We start from the raw sequence: 24,964 nt of genomic DNA on the forward strand, positions 1-24,964 counted from the left end.
GCAAATGCCCCAAATGCCTTGCACGCTATGGGCAATCATAAGATGACCCTTGGGTGAACAAGGTAGAGAGTACTTTAGCCCACAATTATTTTGTTTGTTCACTTGTATGGGCATCAAGCCAGGAAGACAGGCTGACTCCGCATGGAATGAAAGCCTTTTTGAGAATGTAGCCTTATCTCCTCTGTATTTTTGTGGCAGAGATAGGATGAGCCTTTGCCATGACACCAGTAGTGTAGCTGCTAAACCAGTGCTCAGATGTTAGAAAACTGCTAAGCTCAATAGCCTTCTCAGAGGGTCAGCTTCTAGATTTCCTGTGCATTATGCAGCCACTCAAGTGATGAGTAAAGCCCCACTCTATCCTCTGCCACCCTCCTTCCCATCTCCCACCTGTACCCAACACACACTCAAGGCTCTGGCCTCTATAGTGGTCACCCTGTTGAAGTGTATGAACTGCTTTTCTTCACTTACATTTCTCTCCCCTGTGCCTGTTCTGAGGGCAGGGAACTTACCTTATTTAACCACATATTCCCAGTGCTTAGCCCAGGGTTTGACCCACAGAATATGCTTAATCATTGCTTGTAGAATTAATGAATGAATGAAAAAAGTTTAAAAAGTAGAGAGATTAAGAGTAAAACCTGGAGACAGTGCAGGGACAGAGGTTTAGAGAATTAAAGAATGTTAAAGTAAGAATGTTTATGGAAATTATTTAGTTCAACTTAATTGTACAGATGAGGGCCATGGTAAGGAGCCTTACTTATTTTGGTGAAATGAAACTAAAATACACCTGTTATAACAGGAATACTATTAGACTACTAGGTAGGTGGTTTTCGAACAGGGGATTTTTACCCTCCAGGGAACATCTAATAATGTCTCTTTTTGGTTTTCATGACTGGTGGTGGGTGATGCTACTGGCATCAAGTGGCTAGAGGACAGAAATGCTGCTAAACATCCTGCAGCGCACAGGACAGCTCCCTTCCCACCCCATCAACAAAGAATCATTCAGTGCAATATGCCAATATGTGCCGAGGTTGAGAAACTCATACTGGGTCAAAAAGATGAGCCTACTGGTGTTGGCTTCAGTCAAGTGTGATTGTTTTACCTTGTGCCTTTCTCTCCTTGCAACTCTTTCACAATCATCTACGATCCAGGATCTGCAATACATAGCCTAGAGTGAACTCAGAGGCTGCTGCTCCCATGGTGATATAATAAATTGTGGTTTTTGGACTCCATTATTAACTTAATTCATTTGGATTAATTTTATAGTCTATACAGACCTGGAGGGCTTTCATAGAACATGGTTGTTGGTTCCTTGTTTAGTGGTTAGTACAATTACATGATATAATTGCTTCTTCCTCTGCTGTCAAACAAGAAGCAAATGATGAAATTCTGGGACTTGTAGCTTCCATTTTCAAGGTTAGAGGAAATTATCAACAGACATGGGAAATATGTCCTCAGGACCATCTCACTGGGTGCAAAGATTGGGTTGTCATGAGATTCAAGAAATGTAGAATGGCAGATGCCAAGCTTTTACAAGTATTTTTGTGTATGCCAAGTTTTTGTAATAGGCTTGCATATTTCAGTGCTTTTTGCCACTGTCCTATTTGCTTTGCTACTTTTAGCCCTATATGTGATAATTAACTCTTTATTTGTTTGCCTCTTCCCCAGACCTCAGGTTCCTTGATGGCATGAGTTCCACATCTTATTCCCCCCGCTTGGCATGATGCCTGTGAAATACAGGCTCCTTGTTCTAAATAGTTATGATAAGAATAATCTGGATTCAGGCCCAGATTTAGAGTCCAAATTAAACTGCTAATTAAAGGAAGAATAAGGATACAGGGTTTCAATTGTCAAGATGAGGTCAGTTGGGATACAAGGACTGATGTCAAGAGTTAGTTTTGCTAAACCAAGGTCAAGCACACTCAAACTCAGAGTTGGAAGCTGTCGAATAAGCACTCTAACTTAGGGTCACAGATAAGTTGAGGGCAGTACCTTTATCAGAAAGGGGTTAGGAGCTTTAAACACCTGGCCACAAATGATAACATCTTCTATTCTTATTCACCCAGTTGCAAAGATTGACACCTGGTGCTCAATTTGCTTGCTGCTCCAGAGGGTTCTGACACTTTCAGTAAATCATCAAATACTATTGTATACCTGCTATGTCAGGCACCAATGATATAGTAATGAACAAAAGAGAGACCCTGCTCTCAAAAGAAGTTTACTCACACCGGACTTATATACCATATTTACAGATGTTATACTTGCCGAGGAAGCCCAGTTTGAGGATGGAGATTAAGAAATGGGTAAAGTCTCCAAAGTCCTTTGCCCCTTTGTCACTGACTTTGCTTTCTAACTTGAAGCCAGATCTGAAAGTGGAACTTTGATTCTTGAATATCGTCTTTTCTATTCTCTGGAACTTTAAAAAATAAGCACTATTATTAAATCTAATTGAAACTTTTGTTGCAAATATAGAATTATTGCTTGGAACATGTTAAAAATATTTATTGGTACTTTAGTTAAGTTTTGTTTTGTTTTAGTGGATGCTATAGGGATGTAAAATATATTTTTAACTTACTGTACTCTCAAATAATGTTTATGGTACAGCCCAGTATACTTATTTTCTCCCTCTGTCCTTTGTGCTATTCTTATATTTTATTTCTACATATATACTTTAATCTTTACAATATGCTGCTATTAATTGTACCCTCAGACATCTATTATCTTTTTTTTTTGGTTGTCCATGGTCATATGATTTTTTTTTAATTGGAGTATAGTTGCTTTACACTGCTGTGCCAGTTTCTGCTGTACAGCAAAGTGAATCAGCCATATGTATACATATATCCCCTCATTTTTGGATTTCCTTCCCATTTAGGTCACCACAGAGCACCAAGTAGAGTTCCCTGTGCTATACAGTAGGTTCTCATTAGTCATCTATTTTATACATAGTAGGATGTATGTGTCAATACAAATCTCCTAATTCATCCCACCCCCACGTGTCCCCCTTGGTATCCATAGGTTTGTTTTCTCATCTGTGTCTCTATTTCTGCTTTGCAGATAAGATCATCTTTACCATTTTTCTAGATTCCACATATATGTGTTAATATAAGATATTTGCTTTCCTCTTTCTGACTTACTTCACTCTGTATGACATTCTCTAGGTCCATCCACATCTCTACAAATGACCCAATTTCATTCCTTTTTATGGCTGAGTAATATTCCATTGTATATATGTACCACGTCTTTATCCATTCATCTGTCAATGGGCGTTTAGGTTGCTTCCATGACCTGGCTAATGTAAATAGTGCTGAAATGAACAGTGGGGTGCATGTGTCTTTTTGAATTGTGGTTTTCTCTGGGTATATGCCCAGTAGTGGGATTGCTGGATCATATGGTAATTCTATTTTTAGTTTTTTAAGGAACCTCCATACTGTTTTCCATGGTGACGGTATCAATTTACATTCCCACCAACAGTGTATGAGGGTTCCCTTTTCTCCACACCCTCTCCAGCATTTATTGTTTGTAGATTTTTTTGATGATGGCCATTCTGACTGGTGTGAGGTGATAGCTCATTGTAGTTTTGATTTGCATTTCTCTAGTGATTAGTGATGTTAAGCATGTTTTCATGTGTTTGTTGGCCATCTATATGTCTTCTTTGGAGAAATGTTTATTTAGGTCTTCCACCCATTTTTTGATTGGGTAGTTGGTTTCTTTTTATATACTGAGCTTTATGACCTTCTCGTATATTTTGGAGATTAATCCTTTGTCAGTTGCTTCTTTTGCAAATATTTTCTCCCATTCTGAGGGTTGCCTTTTTAACTTGTTTATGGTTTCCATTGCTGTGCAAAAGCTTTTAATTTTAATTAAGTCCCATTTGTTTAGCTTTGTTTTAATTTTCATTACTCTAGGAGTTGGGTTTAAAAACATGTTGCTGTGATTTATGTCAAAGAGTGTTCTGCCTATTTTCCTCTAGAGTTTTATAGTGTCTGGCCTTATGCTTAGGTCTTTAATCCATTTTGAGTTTATTTTTGTGTATGGTATTAGAGAGCGTTCTAATTCCATTCTTTTACATGTAGCTGTCCAGTTTTCCCAGCACCACTTATTGAAGAGGCTGTCTTTTCTCCATTGTATATTCTTGCCTCCATTGTCATAGATCAGGTGACCATAGTTACTTGGGTTTATCTCTGGGCTTTCTATCCTATTCCATTGATCTATATTTCTGTTTTTGTGCCAGTACCATACTGTCTTGATTACTGTAGCTTTTAGTATAGTCTGAAGTCAGGGAGCCTGATTCCTCCAGCTCCGTTTTTCTTTCTCAAGATTGCTTTGACTCTTCAGGGTCTTTTGCATTTCCATGCAAATTGTAAAATTTTTGTTCTAATTCTGTGAAAAATGCCATTTGTAACTTGATAGGGATTGCACTGGATCTGTAGATTGCTTTGGGTAGTATAGTCATTTTCACAATATTGTTTCTTCCAATCCAAGAACATGGTATATCTCTCCATCTGTTTGTGTTGTCTTTGATTTTTTTCATTGGTATCTTATAGTTTTCTGTGTACAGGTCTTTTGCCTCCTTAGCTAGGTTTATTTCCTGGTATTTTATTCTTTTTCTTGCAATTGTAAATTGGATTGTTTCCTTAATTTCTCTTTCTCATCTTTCCTCATTAGTGTATAGGAATGCAAGAAATTTCTGTGTATTAATTTTGTATCCTGCAACTTTACCAAATTCATTGATTAGCTCTAGTAGTTTTCTGGTGGCATCTTTAGGATTCTCTATGTATAGTATCATGTCACCTGCAAACAGTGACAGTTTTACTTCTTCTTTTCCAATTCAGATTCCTTTTATTTCTTTTTCTTCTCTGATTGCCATGGCTAGGACTTTCAAAACTATGTTGGATAAAAATGGCAAGAGTGGACACCCTTGTCTTGTTCTTGATCTTATAGGAAATGCTTTCAGTTTTTCTCCATTGAGACTGATGCTTCCTGTGGGTTTGTCAAGCCTCTATTATCTTTTAAAGGTATTGTTTAATTATAAAAATACCTTTTATATTTATCTCCATATTTATCAATTTTGGTACTCTTCATTCCTTTTGTACATCTAATTTTCCATCTGGTATAACTTTCCTTTTTCCCAGATAACTTTCTTTAACATTTTTTCATAGCAAAGATCTGGTAGTGAGGACTTCCTTCAGTTTTTGTCTGATAATGTCTTTATTTGACCTTCATTTTTGGAAGTTATTTTCACTGGATACAAAATCCTACATTGATCTTTTTCTTTAAGTATTTTGGTGATGTGTTCCATTGTCCTTTATCCAGGAATCCGCTGTCAATCTTATCTTTTTACCTTGAACACAATATGTCATTTTTCTCTGGTTACTTTTAAGATTTTTAATTTATTCCTTGTTTTTCAGCAGTTTGATTATGATGTATTTAAGTGTGGTCTGATTTAAGTTTCTTCCAACTTGGGGTTTTTTGAGCTACTTGGATCTATTGGCTTACAATTGTTATGAAATTTGGAAATTTTCTGATTATTAATTCTTTACCTACTTTTTCTGTTGCTCTCTCTCTCTTCTCATTCTGGGACTCCAATTACATATTTAGATTGCTTGATGTTTTCTTACAAGTCACTAATGCTCTGCTCATTTTTCCCTGCACTTTTTCCCCTCCCTGCCTCATTTGGGCAGTAGCTACTACTGTGTTTTCAAGAAATTCACAGATCTCTTTTTCTTCAGTATTTATTCTGTTACTAACTTCAAGCATGTGTTTTTCATTTCACACATTGTATTTTGCACCTCTAGGAATATCATTTATGCCTTTTTTACGTCTTCTATTTCTCATATCTATGTTTTCCTCTACATTTTTTGAGCATACATAACTTTGCTATGATGGCTGTTTTAATTTTTCTTTATATCATCTGTTTCATTTTTGGTAAAAAAAATAATGTTTATTTTTCTCCTGGTGTGGGTCTTATTTTCCTGCTTCTTAGTTTTTCTGATAATTTTTTTTGCATACTGGACATTTTAGATTTTATGCTTTAGGATATTGGATTTTAATGCTTTTCTTTAACTGATTTTTAACTTTTGCTCTGATATGCAGTTAAGATACTTTGAATCAATTTAATTTTTTTGAAGTTTGCTTTTAAGTTTGGTTATCATTGATCTAGATCTGGTTTTAGCTTAGGACTAATTTAACCCCACTGCTAAGGTAACACCATGGGGGGAATAGAGAAAGATATATCTAAGCAGTTATACAGGTTGTTCAGTGGTTCCAGTTATTATCACCATGTAGCAAGTTACCCCCAAACTTAGAAGCTTCAAATAACCATTTTTTATAATGCTCACAGGTTCTGTGCATCCAGAACTCAGAAAAATGATGTAGTAAAAATGACAGTCTCTGCTTCACTATGTCTGGGACCTCAGATGGGAACACTTGGCAATTGGGGGCTAGCAATCTGGAGGCATCTTCATTCTCAAGTCTGGTGGTGGACACAGTTGTCAGTTGGGATCTTTCCAAGTGTCCTGAGCTTCTTCATAATATATGGTGTCTTTGAGATAGCTGGACTTCTCACATGGAAGCTCAGGCCTCCAAAATGGGTGTCCCGGTGAATAAGACAAGCTGAATCACTTTTTATGATCTGGCTTGAGAAATCATGTGTTCACTTTCATTGCGTTCTATTTGTTATAAGTGAGTTAAAAACACACCCAGATTCAAGGGTAGGAAGCACAGGCTCCACCTCTCAATAGGAGAAATATCAAAGAATTTGAGGCCGTTTATTTGAAACCACCACAACAATCATTAAAGGAGCTGATAAATCAGAGTGATAAAGAAGGAACTTGAATTTGGATAATCAAGGGTTTCCATTCTATTTCTACCATTTACTAGACAAGTAATCTCCCTTGAGTCTGTTTCATTGTCTATGAAAGGAAATAATAAATTTTGTAATTGAGTCGTTGTGGGGATTAAATGAGACTATACTTACAAAGTGCTTATTAACTTAGAACGTAGTTAATGCTCAATAAATAATAGCTCTCTCCAACCTAAATTAAATCAAAACACTTAACTACAGTAATAACCTATGCTACAGAAATATTCCAGGGTATAATTTTGAAGTCAGATTTTAAGAAAAATAAGAATTTTTGGAAATACCTTGAAAAAAATAGCAAAAATTACTAAGAGACATAAAATATGCTTTATATATTGAAGACAGGAGAAAAAAAAAGACTAAAGAAGATGTTAACACCACTATCAAAGAAACACTTCCCATCCAGAGTCCTGGGCAAAAGAACAGCAAGAAAAGAGCTCCCACTCTCACCTAGTGTACATCTCAGGGACATTAGGGGAAAGGGTCCCCAGTGTCTCTTTTGCCAGACTTTCAGACACCAGTATGTGAAATGTCACCCTAATTAAAGAGCAGACCAGGGTCTCATCCCACATTGGCAGAACATTTCAACTTCTGACAGAAATGCTTTTTAAAGTATTAAATGTGGTATACATGGGGGGAAAAAAATCTAAGCTCAAATGAGGCTAAAGACCCAGTGGAAAAAGAATAAGCTGTGAACCATTTATTGTGCTCTCAAATTTTGGTCGATGTGCAAAAATAAGTTTTGTCAAACTAAGTGCCTATACTGTTAGGACAGTGAATATTAGATGGACATCGAGAATATTAATGTACCTAAGAAATGAAAGGCACAATGCCATAGGGAGCCTGCACCAAAGAAAGCCACACCATCGTGTGTCTAATGGAACATGAAATGACTCTACTTCATGACATGAGAGCATGAGGGTTCAGTCAGGCAGTAACATTCTGCTACAACAGCATCACACTGTAAATGGGCAGCCAAGTGATACTGACCTGTTTAGGAGGGCACTGTTATACTCTGGCCATGGCTTGTTCTCTTACTGAGTCTTGTAATCCTTCCATATACACTGCTAGAAATTCTGATCCTAAAATATGCTACAAACACCCAAAAGTTGAAAACCAATGGCAATCTGACAATCTTAAGTTTCTAATGAGGTTTCCACCACTTGAGAGTTGTGTGACCTTGGGGATCTTGGAAATGTTATTTATTATTTCATCATATGTAAAATGGGCATAATAACACCTACTTCCAGAACGCTTGTGAGGTCTAAATGACATATCAAGTATGGAAAAAGTGCCTACCTTTCGAAGAATCTATACCATAGTATCTGACAAATAATAGCTATTCTTTTATTAGTGATATAGGTCTGTAGTACCTAGGTAGCTTAATAAAAATATTGACTTGTGATTCCTCCTTAGGGCATCCTGATTTAGTAAGTATAAGGTGAAGCTCAGAGAGAATTCACCATGTACTTATTTTGAATTCCTTAGTAATTCTAATGCTCACCTAGGTTTGAAAACCACCAAAATAAACTTCTAAAGTAATAAAAACCAAATGTGTAGCTTATGTTCCACTTTTGAAAGTATCTTTAAGTATAGCTTGTTATCCAAACCATATCATAATTCTGTGAGGTTGGTATTCATACATTATCGTTCTTACTTTATAGATTTTTTTAAAAAGAGGCATTGCTCTAATTCACACAGGTAATAGCAAAAAATAGAGATGAGAAATTCTCCTGACCTATAGTTCAATGCTTTTTCTATGCATAATATTTCTAACTGTTTCATTTTGAATATTTGCTTTCTGTTGAAACAGATGGATTTAGCTGTCTTTAAGGAAAGAGGCAACATGACTATCAATTATCTATAAATGATAGTCAACATTATAGTCATAATGTGTGTATATACACTGTGTATGTAAATTACTTGTTTTGGATGTAACAAGAAAATTAACTTCTAGTTTTTACCTTTCTGCACTCACTTCAGGAGGTCTCAAAGGAATGGAAGGTGTTGATTTTAGGGACTTCACCTTCTTCATATTCCATGAAATCACTAAAAAAATCCCCTAGTTCAGTGTCTTTTTACCTTGTCTATTCTTAATTAATTATAATAATCACAATGTCCATTAAACACTCATTGGTTTTAATTAACTGAAGAAATATTGGCAATGATTTTAAAGGGCTAATAGATTTAATAAAAGTTATTAAGATGTGTCATAATGTTACAGTTCATTATCATGAAATAGAAAAACTTTATTATATAAGCTTCAATCTATTCTTCATCACCTATAAAGCAAAACTTGAGTCAGCCCCTGAGAACATGAATGTAGAAATTGGGATGGATTCAATTCTTAGAACCTCTCCCATAATTAGGTATACCATTAGTCATTTCAGAAGTTTGTGCTTTTGACTAAGAAAACAAGCCAAGATGAGATTCTGGAAACAAGACAGCTGGAGGAGTTTCCATAAATTTCAACACCCTTATTAGTATTTTCATTCATTGTGTGTCCTGAAACTTTTGATTTCTAAACACTCTTGATATGCTTCCACCATACATTTGATGCTGAGTGGGTCCCCACTTGGTTGAATATCAAAACAGCCCTAGGTCCGCCCTCTGCCTACTTCTTTCTTTCCACCCAAGGATCTGCTTCCTTTGCTTTCTGCTTTAGACCTGTTAATACTCATTTTATTTCTGTGGGTTCCTTGACCATGGAGTGAGATATGGAGTCATTAAATAAGTAAACTAGGTGATTTTTTGTTTGTTTTGAGACCTTCCATTCTGGGAAATGGTCAGGGAATAGCAACAACAACACAAGTACAGGGGATTAAGAAAGTTTACACAGGTCTCATGGTGAAGATCCTTGATCCACAGCTCCTAAGTTCATTGGGAAGTCCTAATAGCCTCCTGTTCCCTCAAGAACATTGGAGCTCATCAAGGTACACTGCCCTTCCCTGAGTACACTTTATCTTTCATCAATTTTATGTCTCCATCAATTATCAATGTCAACTGATTAAATAGTCAATAAATATTCATTACCATCTCCTATGTGGTAGCACTATCCCAGGCACTGCTAGGTGGGAAAAACTGCTCTCTAATGTCTTGATCTTCTTTCAGCTTCTTTTTTGATAATTTAATTTGGTCATCTAGGATTCTAAGATTTTTATATGTTCTCTATAGACAAGAACTTTTAAACTTTTTGGGGTTTCATATCCCTTTAAGAAAGATAAACATTTTGTATAATTTTCCCAGAAAAAATGCACATTCACATGTGCATGACCTTTACAAGCAACCTCAGGAAGTTCATGGACTCCTGACACCCATCCATGACACCTTGGATAGCCATGGGTTTCAGATTTAGGACCACGGACACAGGCATTTCTGTATATTGTTTTCTGAATCCCAGAGAAGAGTTTTGGATGAAAGGAAATAGGGGGAGGGACAGAGAAGGAAGAGCTGCGACAAGAAGATGAGGGATAATTTTCTATTTAAGCTTTTGGTCCTGAAAACGGCCCTGGGAATGATTTGGCTACCATGTTGGAAGCATAGGTAGAGAATATATTTGTCTTTGCAGAAACTTGTATTAAACAGCACTTCTCTGGAGAATCCTGGATTAGACATAAACCCTATGAGATGACCATCATTGGAAGTTAATGTAAACTTACATTGCCCAGAGATGGAAAATGAGGAGGTGTCCCACATAGCCTTGTGTAGTGGAAGCTAGAGGGCACAGCTCAAGATTCAAGAATTGTTAAGACCAGTTGGTAAGGGGGTTGATGGTAATTACTGTAGCAAAATAGAAACTTGTGCTAATGGTTTTATTTTTTTATTTTTATTTTTAACATCTTTATTGGAGTATAATTGCTTTACAATGGTGTGTTAGTTTCTGCTTTATAACAAAGTGAATCAGTTATACATATTCATACGTTCCTATATCTCTTCCCTCTTGCATCTCCCTCCCTCCCACCCTCCCTATCCCACCCCTCCAGGCGGTCCCAAAGCACCAAGCTGATATCCCTGTGCTATGCGGCTGCTTCCCACTAGCTATCTACCTTACGTTTGGTAGTGTATATATGTCCATGCCTCTCTCTCACTTTGTCACAGCTCACCCTTCCCCCTCCCCATATCCTCAAGTCTGTTCTCCAGTAGGTCTGTGTCTTTATTCCTGTCTTACCCCTAGGTTCTTCATGACATTTTTTTTCCTTAAATTCCATATGTATGTGTTAGCATACGGTATTTGTCTTAGATGATTATAGTCTCAAGTTTTCTCCACCATTAAAAAATCCATCCTTTCTGCCATTTATGCCATGTAACTCTACCACCCACTCTTCCTAGTCTATGCTATCATCTATTAACCTTCTAGCATCTTGGCACTTCACTCATTCACTGCAGACTTTGGCACCTGCATTATAGCTTTCCTTTGCATCCCAAATTTGGGATGACTTCTGTACCTAAGTGGATGATCTATATAACACCCAGGTTTCTCTATTCCTTGACCTTCTCAGGTACAATAATGTTTTGTATTTCATTTTGCTCACTGACTTCCATAGCCACTCTGTGAATTACCTATAGCTTTCTAAACTCCAAAATAATTAATTCAGGCATTTCCCTTCCTCAATAAAACCACTTACTCTTCCAGTTTGGTTTTTTAAAATTCCCTTCTGTGACTTTCTGAACCTCTTTGGCACTTTTAGTCCATAGAATAATACTTCACTTTCTCTTTCTGCCATTGCTACTCTGCCATCACTCCCTTCATCTATTCTAGAGTCCATGGTGTATAATTTATAATTTCTTAAAAATATACTAACTATCTTTGCTCCTCTAGTCTTTGCCACTTCAACCCAAATCTTTGTCTTTTCTCTACCGTCACTTGGGCAAAAGCATTGCTGTTGAAAGTCATACAACCAGCTAGATAAATTCTGTTGTAAATTCATGGTCACAAGTACCAATCGTGTGTTTATTTTTTTTTTACATCTTACAAGTGAGGAAAGAAGCTAGGTCATATACAAAAAGAGAAGCTGCTGGATGGATGTTAGGAAAATAATAGAGACTGATTAATTAATCATTGGAAATAGGTTTGCTAGATAAAATACAGGATGCCCAAATCACCAAAACTTTGCCTACTCTTTGGCACATAGAAAGCACTGAATGTGCCACCTGTGGCGAGAAGTCTAGATTTGCTTACTGAAGTAGCCCACACTTTTAAAAAAGATAATAACTAATGGGTTGAAGATTTTATTGTTGGCAGAAGTTTTGTATTGGACTGATCCTAGTTTCTTCTTTCAGTTTGAGCATGAGTGGCAATTAGGAAGCTCATCTTATCTTCTGGGGCCAAAAGTTCCAGGGGAAGAAGTAGAGGGAATGTGTCTTCAACTCTCAGAGGTAGGGGCTTCCCTGGTGGCGCAATGGTTGAGAGTCCGCCTGCCGACGGAGGGGACACGGGTTCGTGCCCCGGTCCGGTAAGATACCACATGCCGTGGAGCGGCTGGGCCCGTGAGCCATGGCCACTGAGCCTGCGCGTTCGGAGCCTGTGCTCCGCAACGGGAGAGGCCACAACAGTGAGAGGCCCGCGTACTGCAAAAACCTCAGAGGTACTTCCAAACCTTCATAAATACCTCTGCTTACCCTGGGTTAGGGTCTTCAGGAATTTTTGACCTCTCCGGAAATAGGCCTGATTGCCAAGTTATAGTTCAGACAGTCTTTAAAATATTAAGACTCTGCATATGTGGTAATTCTCCTGGCACTAAAAAGCCTGAGCATTTAATGTCTTTACTGTCACCAAGTTGTTGTCTTGCCTCTTTTTTTTTAAATAATTTAACCATTGAGGAATAATTTTCTATTAAAGTTTTATTTTTTCCATTATAAACATCAGCATCAAGGGAGAATTTCCTATTAAAATTTTATGTTTCCATCATAAAAATAATATAATCAGATTATAAAATTTTTAGGCATATGAGAAAAATATCACACATAATCTTACCACTCTAACTCAAAATTACTAGCATTTTGGCGTTTTTATTTCAGTCTTTTTTCTTACACATTTTTAACCTCGCCATAACCAAGGGATACATGGAGTTTTGCATTCTGCTTTTTTCTTAACATCATGTCTAAACATTTTTTCACATGATCACATAACCCATTTAACCATTCCTTTAAATGACAGCATTATCATGACAGTTAATTTTATGTGTCAACTTGGGAAGGCTATGGTGCCTAGCTGTTTGGTCGAACACTTGTCTAGAGTTGTTGTGAAGGTATTTTTTTTAATTGTGATTAACATTTACAATTGGTGGATTTAAATAAAGAAGTTTACTTTCCATAATGTGGGTTGGTCTCACCCAATCAGTTGAAGGCCTTAAGAGTAAAGACTGAGATTTCCCAAAAGGAAGAAATACTGCCTCAAGACTGCAAGATAGAAATCCTGTCTGAGTTTCCAGCCTACTGGCCTGCCCTATAGATTTTGGATTCAAGACTGCAGCATCATCAACTCTTACTTGAATTTCCAGCCTGCCCCACAGATTTCAGAGTTGCCAGCTGCCACAACTGCATTAGCCAATTACCTAAATAAATTTCTCTCTCTCTTTCTCTCTCTCTCTCTCCTCTCTCTATATCTTCAACAAGGTATATATACTATAACTATCTCCTGTTGGTTCTTTTTATGTGGAGAATCCTGACTGAAACGATTGTATTCTACTGAGTTGTTAAATTTACTTAACTGTTATGCTATTTTGGATTTTGCAGTTTTTTCCAAATTGTGCTACTATAAAAAACACGTCAAGAAACATATTTATGCACTTCTTTATATTTTGGATTACTCTATCTTAAAAAAAGATTCCTAGAAGTTGAATTATGTATCTTAATAGTATGCTTACATACTTCTGCCAACAATATAATCTTCAACCCATTGATTATTACCTTTTTAAAAATGTGGGCCACTTCAGTGAGCACTCCAAACCCCTTACCATAGGTTACACATACAGGGTTTACTACATACAGGCTTTGTCTAGGTACAAGGAGCTTGCAAAAGTAAACAGAAAATTTAAAAGAAAGAGAATCTCCCCCACGTATTCCAGGCAGAGAGAACAGGAAGTGCAAGGCTAAGATCCTTCAGCAGAAATGAAGTTTGGCTTGATGAAAGAAGGCCAGGGAGGCTGGTGCAGAGTGAGCAATGGAGACAGTGGCAGGAGATTGCCTGGAATGAAGGGTATGAGGGTTATATCCCAGGCGTTTTAGAAGCCATTGGAGAATTTGAAGCCTGCCATGCTGGCATGATCTGACTTCTGCTTTTAAGAATGACTCTGGGGCTTCCCTGGTGGCGCAGTGCTTGAGGGTCCGCCTGCCGATGCAGGAGACGCGGGTTCGTGCCCCGTTTCGGGAGGATCCCACAATACCGCGGAGCGGTTGGGCCCGTGAGCCATGGCCGCTGAGCCTGCGTGTCCGGAGCCTGTGCCCCGCAACGACAGAGGCCACAACAGTGAGAGGCCCACGTAAAAAAAAAAAAAAAAAAAAAAAAGAATGACTCTGGCTTCTGATTCAAGAAGCAAGAGTAGAAGCATTGTGGCCAGTTAGTAGGCTATTTCAGTAGGCAGGTGAGGGATGATAGTGTTTTAACTAGAGAGGGAGAGACGAGGAAGGCAAAAAGTGTTTGGATTGGGAAACAAATTTGAAGGTAGAGCAGAAAGAACTGGCTGTTGGATTGTGTGGAGGTGATGGTGAAGGAAAGATAGGAGGTACAGTCTGTACATTTGTAACCTGTACCCACCACTGAATGCTAGAAAGCCTGTAAGACAATCAGCAAGAGAAGAATACCACCTCCCCACCCCCATACACACCCACTGGAGATAAGGACAAGCTTACATTATCCTGAATCAAACACACACTTACCATACCCTGATGAAGTTTCAAACAGTTTTTTAATAAAGAGTTACCATATTTCCAACATGTTTCCAACAACATGTTTCCAAGTTGTACAGAGGTGGAAACAGGAAAGACCTTGTATCCATTATAGTGACTGCTCCTTTATTAAATGACCACTGCCATTGTCATTTGTCTTGGATGCTGGTGAAGAATAAAGGCTGGGTTTCATGGTTATGCCTTTGTCCCCTGCCTCCTCATCTTTTCCTCCCTGCAGCTTTCTCTCTTTAGTACTTTTTTCCTCCAGGATCTGCTGCCCCTCATCCTAGAATCAATTCTCAACTTCAACAAGCCCTTCCTTACGTCTCAATCATTTAACCATATTAGGCACAGACTAACTATTGATATCAGTGACTTTTCTTCTCTGCCCAATTACTGCTATTTCACAAAGGGAAGATGATTGTATTTGTGGGCTACTAATTCACGGATGAGTGAAGACTCAGTTTTGGTCCTTTGGATGAGACTAGATGGTGAAGGTAGAAATGATGGTGGAGACTGTGGTGGTAGTGTGTGTGTGTGTTATTAAAGGCAGTTTTCTCCTAGAGGTTTCCAAAACACTTTTCACAAACCACAATGATGAAATTCCTTTTCACCTAGTCTCATCTGACCCTTATAAGTGGTATGTATTCCCCTTATTAACATAACATTGAACCATTGTTTTAATGAACTAGTGACCTTGCCTTTTAATATTGAGAGTCTCTTTCTTTCTTATTTTGAGCTATATTGCTAAGCTTTCTGCATTAATTGACAGTGAATGGTATCATTCACTTCTATTTTTTTTGTCTTCATTCCAGTTACTTCTTTTTAATTAACAATTTTCTCCGAGCTAAGAGGAAAGGTGGACAATGAAAATTTTGCACATCTTACTGTGTATGGCCTAGAAATTCTCACCTCTGTGGAGATCACAAAATTCTCTCTGCATATTGCAAACAAGAGAAACACCATAAGGGTTATTTGGTGTTCCAAAGTTCTGCTTACTAAAGTGAGCAAAAGTTTGCATGGCATGCACCTAGAGAAAGAAGGAAACTGAACGGAGCTTCTGCCTGTTCCTGGTGCAAGAGCTGACAAAGTGAAAGCCAGAACTTATGAGGAGTAACTTCTTGAACATCACAGAGAAGAAATGACAAGGAGACAAAGCTGGGACTTTCCAATTCCAGTTCTCTTCCCACTCCAACTCAGACAAAGGATCACTAAAGTGATTGTGTATTTTTTTAATGTATTCTTTTTTTTTCTTTTTTGATCTGAGTTGTAAGAATTCAGATATTCTCCCTTCAAAATCTTAAGCAGGGACATCCCTGGTGGTGCAGTGGTTAAGAATCTGCCTGCCAATGCAGGGGACACAGGTTCAAGCCCTGGTCCGGTAAGATCCCACATGCTTCAGAACAACTAAGCCCGTGTGCCACAACTACTGAGCATGCGCTCTAGAGACCACAAACCACAACTACTGAGCCTGTGTGCTGCAACTACTGAAGCTCACGTGCCTAGAGCCCATGCTCTGCAATAAGAGAAGCCACCACAAGGAGAAGGCTGCACACTGCAATGAAGAGTAGCCCCCGCTTGCTGCAGCTAGACAAAGCTCATGCTCAGCAATGAAGACTCAATGCAGCCAAAAATAAATAAATAATAAATAAAAAGAAAAGAAAAAAACAGAAAAATCCACAAAATCCACCCCTTCAGACCAAATGCTAGTTCTTTGAAAAGCACAGTGAACTTGATAAACTCTAGACTGACAAAGAAAAAAGAAATCTTAGGCAGAAGACATGTCTACCTAATTATAATCCAATACTTGGTGTGGCAGAGATATGTAGTTATTAATCAAAATCCATTTACTGGTTCATCTTTCAATATTATTCCCAAGTTTTCGATGGGTAAATGATTACCTAACCAAAGATTCCATTTCCCGGCCTCCCCTGCAGCTAGATATAGCCATGAGATTAAGTTCTGTCCAATAGGATGTCAGTGAAAGTGGTGGGTGTCGCTTCCTGGCTGTATCCTTAAAGAGAATAGCAAATTGGCCTCAATTCCTCCTTTCTTACCAGCTGAGACACAGATAAGTTTATGAGAGCTATACAAAATACCCTAGAACCAAAGACGAAATCTGTGTGTTGAGGATGGTAGAGGTGCCCTACCATGGATTGCCTGCTTCTTCACTGTTGTATGAAAGAGGTAAAATTCTACCTACTTAAGCCATCCTATTTTGGAGGCTCATTTTCAAAGCAGGTTAAATTGAACTTTAATTAATATATAAGGTAGGCCCTACAGTTGCAAACACCTAAAATTTGAAGACATTGTCTAGGTGATTGGACAGGGAGCAGTGAAAACATAGATATTGTGGCTGAAGAGCATATGACCCTTATTATACAAATAAGAGCAAACTATTTGTTAGAAGAATCATCTCTGATACCTTAGAAGGATGATCATGTTCTTACTCAGCCTTTAGTTCTAGAAAAAGTCATTGGAAAATATAGGAGTTTATTGGATATTTTTTGGCCTTTATGTTAAAAATTCTTCAACAGAGAACTCAGGCAAGAATTAGCTGTTTTTCAAGCAAAAGGAAAAGATATACAGCTCTGTTAAGGGAGGCTCATTCTTCCTGGAACCAGAAATTTAAATACCCTGGGATGACAGCTTTGAAAAAAAACCATTTTTCTCTCCCACCAACTTAGGACAAAAGACTGCATCTTTCTCAAGTGCCTCATTCTAGTCTTCTCTGTAAGACAAAGGGAACCAGCCCAGGAGCAGAATCAGACTAAGGGTGTTGTCTTCCCACCCAAGCCTGTCGTTTCAGGTGACTTCAAAATAGGCTCCACTGAACTCAGTGAAAGAGAGATGGGTAAGGCACAAAGACAATGAATAAGAGGAGAGTCAACAGGCTTAAGAATGTTGTCTATGGAAGCACTTTGATTATGGTTATTTATATTTTTCTGGACATAAAACAAACCAGGAGCTAATAACCTAAAATCCTATAAAGTCTTTGAAGAGATTATAATACTGAAGGAAACACAAACATTGTTTGCAAAGGCTTGTGACTATTCAACTCTAAAGCATCACTTGGGCTCCCAAACCTGTACCATCAGAAAGTGAGTTGTGAAATCTGAGAAGCCCCTACAAAAGGTATATTATTCCATGTCTACCCCAGATGTAGCTGTGGAGTATAGTAAAGAAGAGAGCTCCACAGATTGTAGAAACATGGTCTAAGCAAGACCCCTTTTCCAAAGCTCCATCTAACTCATTGTAGCAAAGAAGGTCTACTCCATGTGTAAAAAATCAAGGACCCTGGAGCTCTGATTGTTTCTATTCCCAGCTCCTGCTTGTAGGGCAGAGATTTCATGCCATAAGGGGAAGTACTGAAAAATAGGGCTGCCACCCTCTTACATCTCCAATTGGTAGGGTGTGGTGTTACTCTACAAAAGGTAGGTCACCCTGTTACCCTTGTCTCCACCTCCAATGGAATATCACAGCATATGCCCAAGAGCTGGCATGCTGCAACTAAAATGTCCTGCACGTGGCAATGAAGATCCTGAGTGCCGCAAATAAGACTTGGTGCAGCCAAATAAATATTTTTAAAAATATATATAAACGAAGGGAAAAAAATCTGAGCAGTGACATCAGAGGTTACACACCACAGGGAAAATATACTTCACAGAATTTGTCCACGCAAGCCACCAAGCAAATAAACTAACAAAAACCCCCCAGCAATATTAATAAGCCCCGGAATGGGAGAGGACAACTAATCAGAATCCAGACTCACTACAATAACTTAAATGTCAAGTTTTCAACAAGAAATCATACGACATTTGGAGAAACAAGATAGTGTGATCTTTGTATGGGAAAAAAAAAAAATAGCAGGCAGGGCTTCCCTGGTGGCGCAGTGGTTGAGAGTCCGCCTCCCGATACAGGGCACATGGGTTCGTGCCCCAGTCTGGGAAGATCCGCACGCATGCCGCGGAGCGGCTGGGCCCGTGAGCCATGGCCGCTGAGCCTGCGCATCTGGAGCCTGTGCTCGACAATGGGAGAGGCCACAACCGTGAGAGGCCCGCGTACCGAAAAAAAAAAAAAAAAAGAGAGAGAAAACAAAACAATCTCCTTTGTACTTAAAAATAAGAAAGCCCACGTGAGCTAGGATTTTCTGTCACTCGACGTGCCTTTGAAAGGCATAACAGTTTTGAGTAGGATATTCCTTAAATGCATTAACTAGCAATTTTAGAAAAAAAAAACTAATCTTGCATGATAGAAAAAAATTACGTGGCAATAAAAATCTGATTTTATACTAATACGTTTCCAGATACAAGACACAGTGCCAGGAGAAAGAATTGCGGTGATTGGTGCTGGGGTCAGTGGATTAAGCGCCATTTAGGTCTGTGTGGAGGAAGGACTGGAGCCCATCTGTTTTGAAGAAAGCAGTGTCATTGGAGTGTCAGTGGAGATATAAGTTTAAATAGACTTATGCTTCTATATGTGTAATAACATTTTTTCTTACCTGGGAAATAGGAATGCAAGGATTACAGCACTGACTTATCCTTCAACTACCAGCATAATAGTTGTTATCTTTATCAGTACCTAACACATGTGCTTTGAATCCCACTCCTTCTTCCCAAGAATGATGTTCAATCAATCTTCCTTCCTTTCAGGGTCTAACTCCTTGAAGGAGAGCTGTGTGCTTCCTCTTGCTTCATCTCCACCATCACTACATGACGGTCATCCCAGCACTTCCCCAAAACTGCTGTCACTGCCATTACCAATAAAAGTTGACAAATTGAATGGACTTTCTGCCAAGAATTTTATTGCCTTCTCAAGGGGATCCAATGATGTTAAAAACCAGCTCCTTTTCAAAACACTTGTCACTAGCTTCTGTGATTTCACTCTGTTTTCTTTCTGATTTTCCTTCTCAATATTTTTCTACTTGGCCTCTAATTGTTGCTGATTACGGCTCTATTCTCAGTCTTCTGGTCTTCTAACTTTTTGCAGGTTCCTTAGGATACTTCCTTATCCCTCCTTGGCTTCAGTTATCAAGGCGTCCTTTATTTTCTTGGTAGGAGAAGACTGAAGGTGGCAGGCCCAGCGTCTATAAATCTGCCACCAGCAACACTTTGAAGTGATTATCCTTTCTCTGATCATTTTCCCAACTACTTGCACAATTCCAAAATCATGGAGTATCTCCGGATGTACGTCAAACCCTTTCACCTTTTGAAGCACATCCGGTTTCTGGTAAGTGGGGCAGAGACCACTCAGCATACATGGGACCCTCTTGTTAGAGCCAAGAGCCAGGCCAGAGCAAAATGCAGTAAAGCATCCATTCAGTCTTGGAGGTGAGCTTTACATAAATCTCAGAGAAGTCGGCGAGAGCTTCTCTCCTCACTTTCCTTAGGAAAAAAAGTACGGTGGTTTGGCTGAAACGCCAGACTGTGCACCCGGTGTTGGTTCACCCCTAACTACATTCAGGACTGCAGTTGGAACAAACTGAGATACATCTCTACTTAAAAGTGCCTTGGTAGGGAGACCAGTTATAAATGAACTCTTTAATGAAAGCCCAGAGGAGAGTAGCTGTAACCAACCTTATTCATTGAGGCAAACAGTTCTTGGGCAGGAGGGCAGCTGGGAAGAGTGGTCACAAGTCTGAGTTCGTCTCATTCACAGTCGAAGCTGTGCAACGTGAGGAAGCGCTCTGACTTCTCTTGCACAGGACAGTGAGATGTTGTCGTCCAGACTGAAGAGAAGCAGGAATCCTATGTCTTTGATGGGATTATGGTGTGTAGTGGCCTTGAAACCGATCCCTTCATGCCACTCCATAACTTTCCAGGTATGTCCTACCGAATGCTAAGGCACTGGTGTTATGGGGTTTTATCATAGTGACTATTGTTATTTTGGGAGAAAGTTTATAATTCTGAAAGTCATCTTAGTTTCAAAATAAACATATTTTCTGATTATAAAGAGATGCATGTTCTTTCAAGTTCCATTCAAATAATACATATTATAAAATTGAAAATAAAAATTACTAATACAACCACCAGTTCTGGGCTATTTTAAGAGGAAAGTGCTACATTTTACCACAGTTGGAAGGCAAAATGTGGGAATTGTTTTGTGTTGGTAATAGTTGGGAGTAAATAGTAAGACCAAAGATACAGAAAATATATTAATATTTAGCTTTATTCCTGAATGTGTATCTATATGTATAGCATGATGAATATAAAAGAGCTATGTGCTAGTGTCACTATACATCTTAGAAAAGACTGCAGTGCTATTGTTTACTATTGGAAGCTTAAGCACCCTGAATATAAGGAATGGTACAGGAATGATTTACCTGCACAAGATCTCCTTCTTTATCTCTAGAAGCAGGATATATACTTGGTCTTTTCAAAGAGGGCTGAACCTGAGACTCCTTTGGGGTCTAAGGAGATGCTAGGCTCCCTCCACTTCCATTGCTTTGAGTGTCTGTTTCCCAGTGCATGAGATGATAAAGTTAAAATTGGTCAAAAGAGGTCTATTATTTAATTAGTTATTAGCTTATTAGATGTTTAAATATTCCTGTATTCATTCATTCAGCATTCATTCAAGAAATATCTACTGAGCACCAACTGTGTACCAGAGACTTAGCAGAGAATAAAGCAGACAAAATCTCTGTCCCCAAGGAGTGTACAGAGCAGTAGATGGAGAGAGACACAAAAAGAAATAAATATGTGGAAGGTGATGACTGTGAAGAAAAACAATTGCCAGGGGAGGGAAAAGGGATGGGTGGTTGGGGAGAAGGGCTTGTGATGCAAGATTAGATAAGATGGCCAGATAAGACTTCAGTGAGAAAAGGGCATTTGAACAAATACCCCAAGGAGTTGAGGAAGTGATGCAGATATATGAGGAAAGCAGATCGTACAGAAGGAAGAAAAAAGTGCAAAGGACTTGAGGTGGGTGTGTACATGACAGGTCCAGTGTGGTGGAAGTAGAAGAAAGAGTAGAAGGAGGTGATGTTAGAGAGTGAATCTTACGCCAGATCAAGAAGGACCTTAGGGCTTCCCTGGTGGCACAGTGGTTGAGAGTCCACCTGCCGATGCAGGGGACACAGGAGACAGAGGAAGAATAGGTGAAAACATAGTAACTTTGAGGTGTTGAGGAACGCACCTCAGATTTTTACTGTTTCATAACAAAGGAGAAGAAAATGTTATCTTCAGAGAGTGAGAGGAATTTCAGTAGGGCCAAGGGGAGGGGAAATAATTGAAAGAGCTGCAGTCAGACATTGAATGGAAGGGCTTCCCTGGTGGCGCAGTGGTTGAGAATCTGCCTGCTAATGCAGGGGACACGGGTTTGAGCCTTGGTCTGGGAGGATCCCACATGCCGTGGAGCAACTAGGCCCGTGAGCCATAACTACCGAGCCTGCGCGTCTGGAGCCTGTGCTCTGCAACAAGAGAGGCCGCGATAGTGAGAGGCCCGCGCACCGCCCTGAAGAGTGGCCCCCGCTTGCCACAACTAGAGAAAGCCCTCGCACAGAAACGAAGACGCAACATAGCAAAAATAAATAAATGGATTAATAAACTCCTATCCCCGACATCTTCTAAAAAAAAAAAAAAGAAATTGAATGGAAAATTGAACTTGGCAATGATTGAGCTCAGAAACATTTAGATTTGTGCCAGGAGTTCACTAAGTGATCAAAGAACTGCTTCCAGGGGAAAGCTGAAGTTTGGGAGCATATTCTCTAGGGAAAAAGGAGCAGGGCAAGGAATGAACCACAATTAGGCTGGAGTAGGGCTGTTCAATGTCACAGGAGGAGAATGAAGGCCATACATGGCCATATGCCCCAATATTGTTTAAAAGATGAAAGGCTACAAAATCAACCAGGTATTATGGCTTTGCCATATGAGGTTTTTGTTTAAGTCAGAGCATATTTTTAAACAAAAATAATAAGTTCTTATGTCCTCTCAGCTTCAGGGTCTGTGAGCACTTGTCCCTAGTAGGAGAGCAGAGTGAATACTGCTAGTGTTATCAGGAAGGGTGTACTGGGCCTAGAAAGAGATGGAAACCAGCTAGACAGGGATGAAGCATAGGCTGGGAAAGCAAGACAGGGAATTGGGTCAGAGCAGTATTTGTAAATAACGAAGATGATGGATAAAGAAGATATATTACTTAAGGAGGAGCCAAGCTCCTCTTTGAAGGCTTGGCAGGGTATAGACAAGTAAAAAGGAGGCAGAAATAAAATATCTGAGTTTCTAGTAAACCTGAGATCATAAAATTTTGGTCCAGAGCAAAACTGTAGGAGAATTAATTCTGTCTGATAATGTTCGGCAAGCACAGTTCACAGACCAGGAACAGTAGACCAGAAAATGAGAGGTTTAAATAGCATAGCATTTGAGTTTAGCAATAAGCTTTAGAATAGGCCAGCAGTTAAAAAATAAAATAAAATAATGGTCAATACCTGAGCAATTCTATTCTTGCCCACAGGAGTCACAAGTTTCAAAGGTCAGTGTGTCCACAGTTGGGAATACAAGAGTCCAGAGAAATTTCACGGCAAGAAAATCATTGTGATCAGCACTGGAAATTCTGGAGGTGATTTGGCGATTGAGCTCAGTCATGTAGCCGCACAGGTTTGGTGCCTAAATTCTCTTTCCTGATATGCAACCTGCCTACTACCTGCTGAAATATGTGTAGTGTGTACTCATACGCTGCTTCAATACTGATTAATTACCTTCTCTCACCAGTTTCCTCAATAGACATCTTGTTAATCCATTCCAAAAAAAATAGAGAATGGAATACAAATAAATATTTCAAACTTTAGTGACTTCCATAATGTTTATTTTTAACAGAGTGTGGAGGCTTTACCAGCTCAGCTAAGAGTTACAAAAATGAACTTACCAGAAAACCATTTTTAAAATCCCTCAATATGTTTCATTGACATGACACTTGACACCGTCTTCCACCTCCAATTCCTTCAATAGTGATACAGATTAACTAAGCGTTCTAGATACTACAATACAGTAATTAACAGATGGATGAGATCTTTTGTGTCAATTTGTTGATCTCTAGTCTTTTTGCATCATTGTGTTTTTCCAGAATTTGGAATTTAAGAGATTGCAGGCATCAAAGACTGCCTTGGAGAAGGTTCAAAAGGGATAGTGGGTGAGGTCCAGAGGAAAGCTTGAGGAGATCTCCAGAGCTATAAGCAACAAGGCAGATGTTTCCGTATGTGGGAATGTATGTGGCTATCTACTGGCCTTCCTGTCTTGAGAAAGAAGAACTCTTCAAGCTAAAAAGACAAGAGAGTTCTTATCCATTTCTTCTCATGAGCCAAATGAGAGATATCTGAAGAAGTGAGAAAATGATCCTATGAAAGTAAACTTATATTGGGAAGCATCTATTGCGCATTTATTTGCATTCTCTCCTAGGTATTTCTCAGCACAAGGCGTGGTGCATGGATTTGGAACTGGGTCTGGGATTATGGGATGCCCATGGACATTGTTCTCTTTACTCATTTTAACTCTGTTGTCAACCAAGTTTACCCTACATTCTTAATCAACAGACGGGCAGAGAATAAATTAAATGCTCACTTTAACCATGACATTTATGGTTTGCTGCCTCAACACAGGTATGTTCTAGGATTTTTTAAAAGTAATTTTGCTCCTGCCTTTTGGAGTCAGCAGGTCAAACTTGGAGCATAAGGAAGATTTAGAGTTCAGTTTTACCACCTTGAAAATAGACTTCACCTATCTTAAGAGAATGTTAATCATCATTTCTTTTCTCATGTTTCTTTGGACCTTTCTATTTACTAACCTTAGAAGAAAGAAATTGAATTTCAGGACATGGTAGCAGCTTCATCTGTCCCCACCCTTCATGTTTTCAGGCTAACATGCAGGTATTTAGGCTCTGAGACCTTAGGTGGTGGACAAGCAAATGGTATATTATGTCATAAAGATTAACTCCATTTTTCCAAGTCAAGAGAAAGAATCAAGAATCTGGTAAGATTCCAGCAATAAGATGGGAGACTTTGGGGAGAGTCCTTTGAAATTCAACACATTCTTTCTTTGTCTTGAATAGAACTCTGAATCCAGACAGCTGTGGTTTGGATCCTGGCTTCACCACTTTCCAGCTGTGTGATATCAGATTTACTTAACTATTTGTGCCTCACCTTCCTTATATATAAAATGGCAATAACATTAGCACCAATTCAGAGGGTTGTTCTGCACATTAAAGAGGAAAATACATGTATAATTTATACTA

The 24,964-nt window shown here is 38.8% G+C and overlaps 1 pseudogene; it reads left to right on the forward strand.

Annotated features, from left to right (window-relative positions):
- LOC103075734 (dimethylaniline monooxygenase [N-oxide-forming] 5-like) overlaps window positions 1-24,964 on the forward strand; it is a 50,663-nt pseudogene that overhangs the window by 21,809 nt on the left and 3,890 nt on the right.

Source organism: Lipotes vexillifer, unplaced genomic scaffold (assembly GCF_000442215.2).
Source record: "Lipotes vexillifer unplaced genomic scaffold, Lipotes_vexillifer_v1.1 scaffold189, whole genome shotgun sequence".
NCBI lineage: Eukaryota > Metazoa > Chordata > Mammalia > Artiodactyla > Lipotidae > Lipotes > Lipotes vexillifer.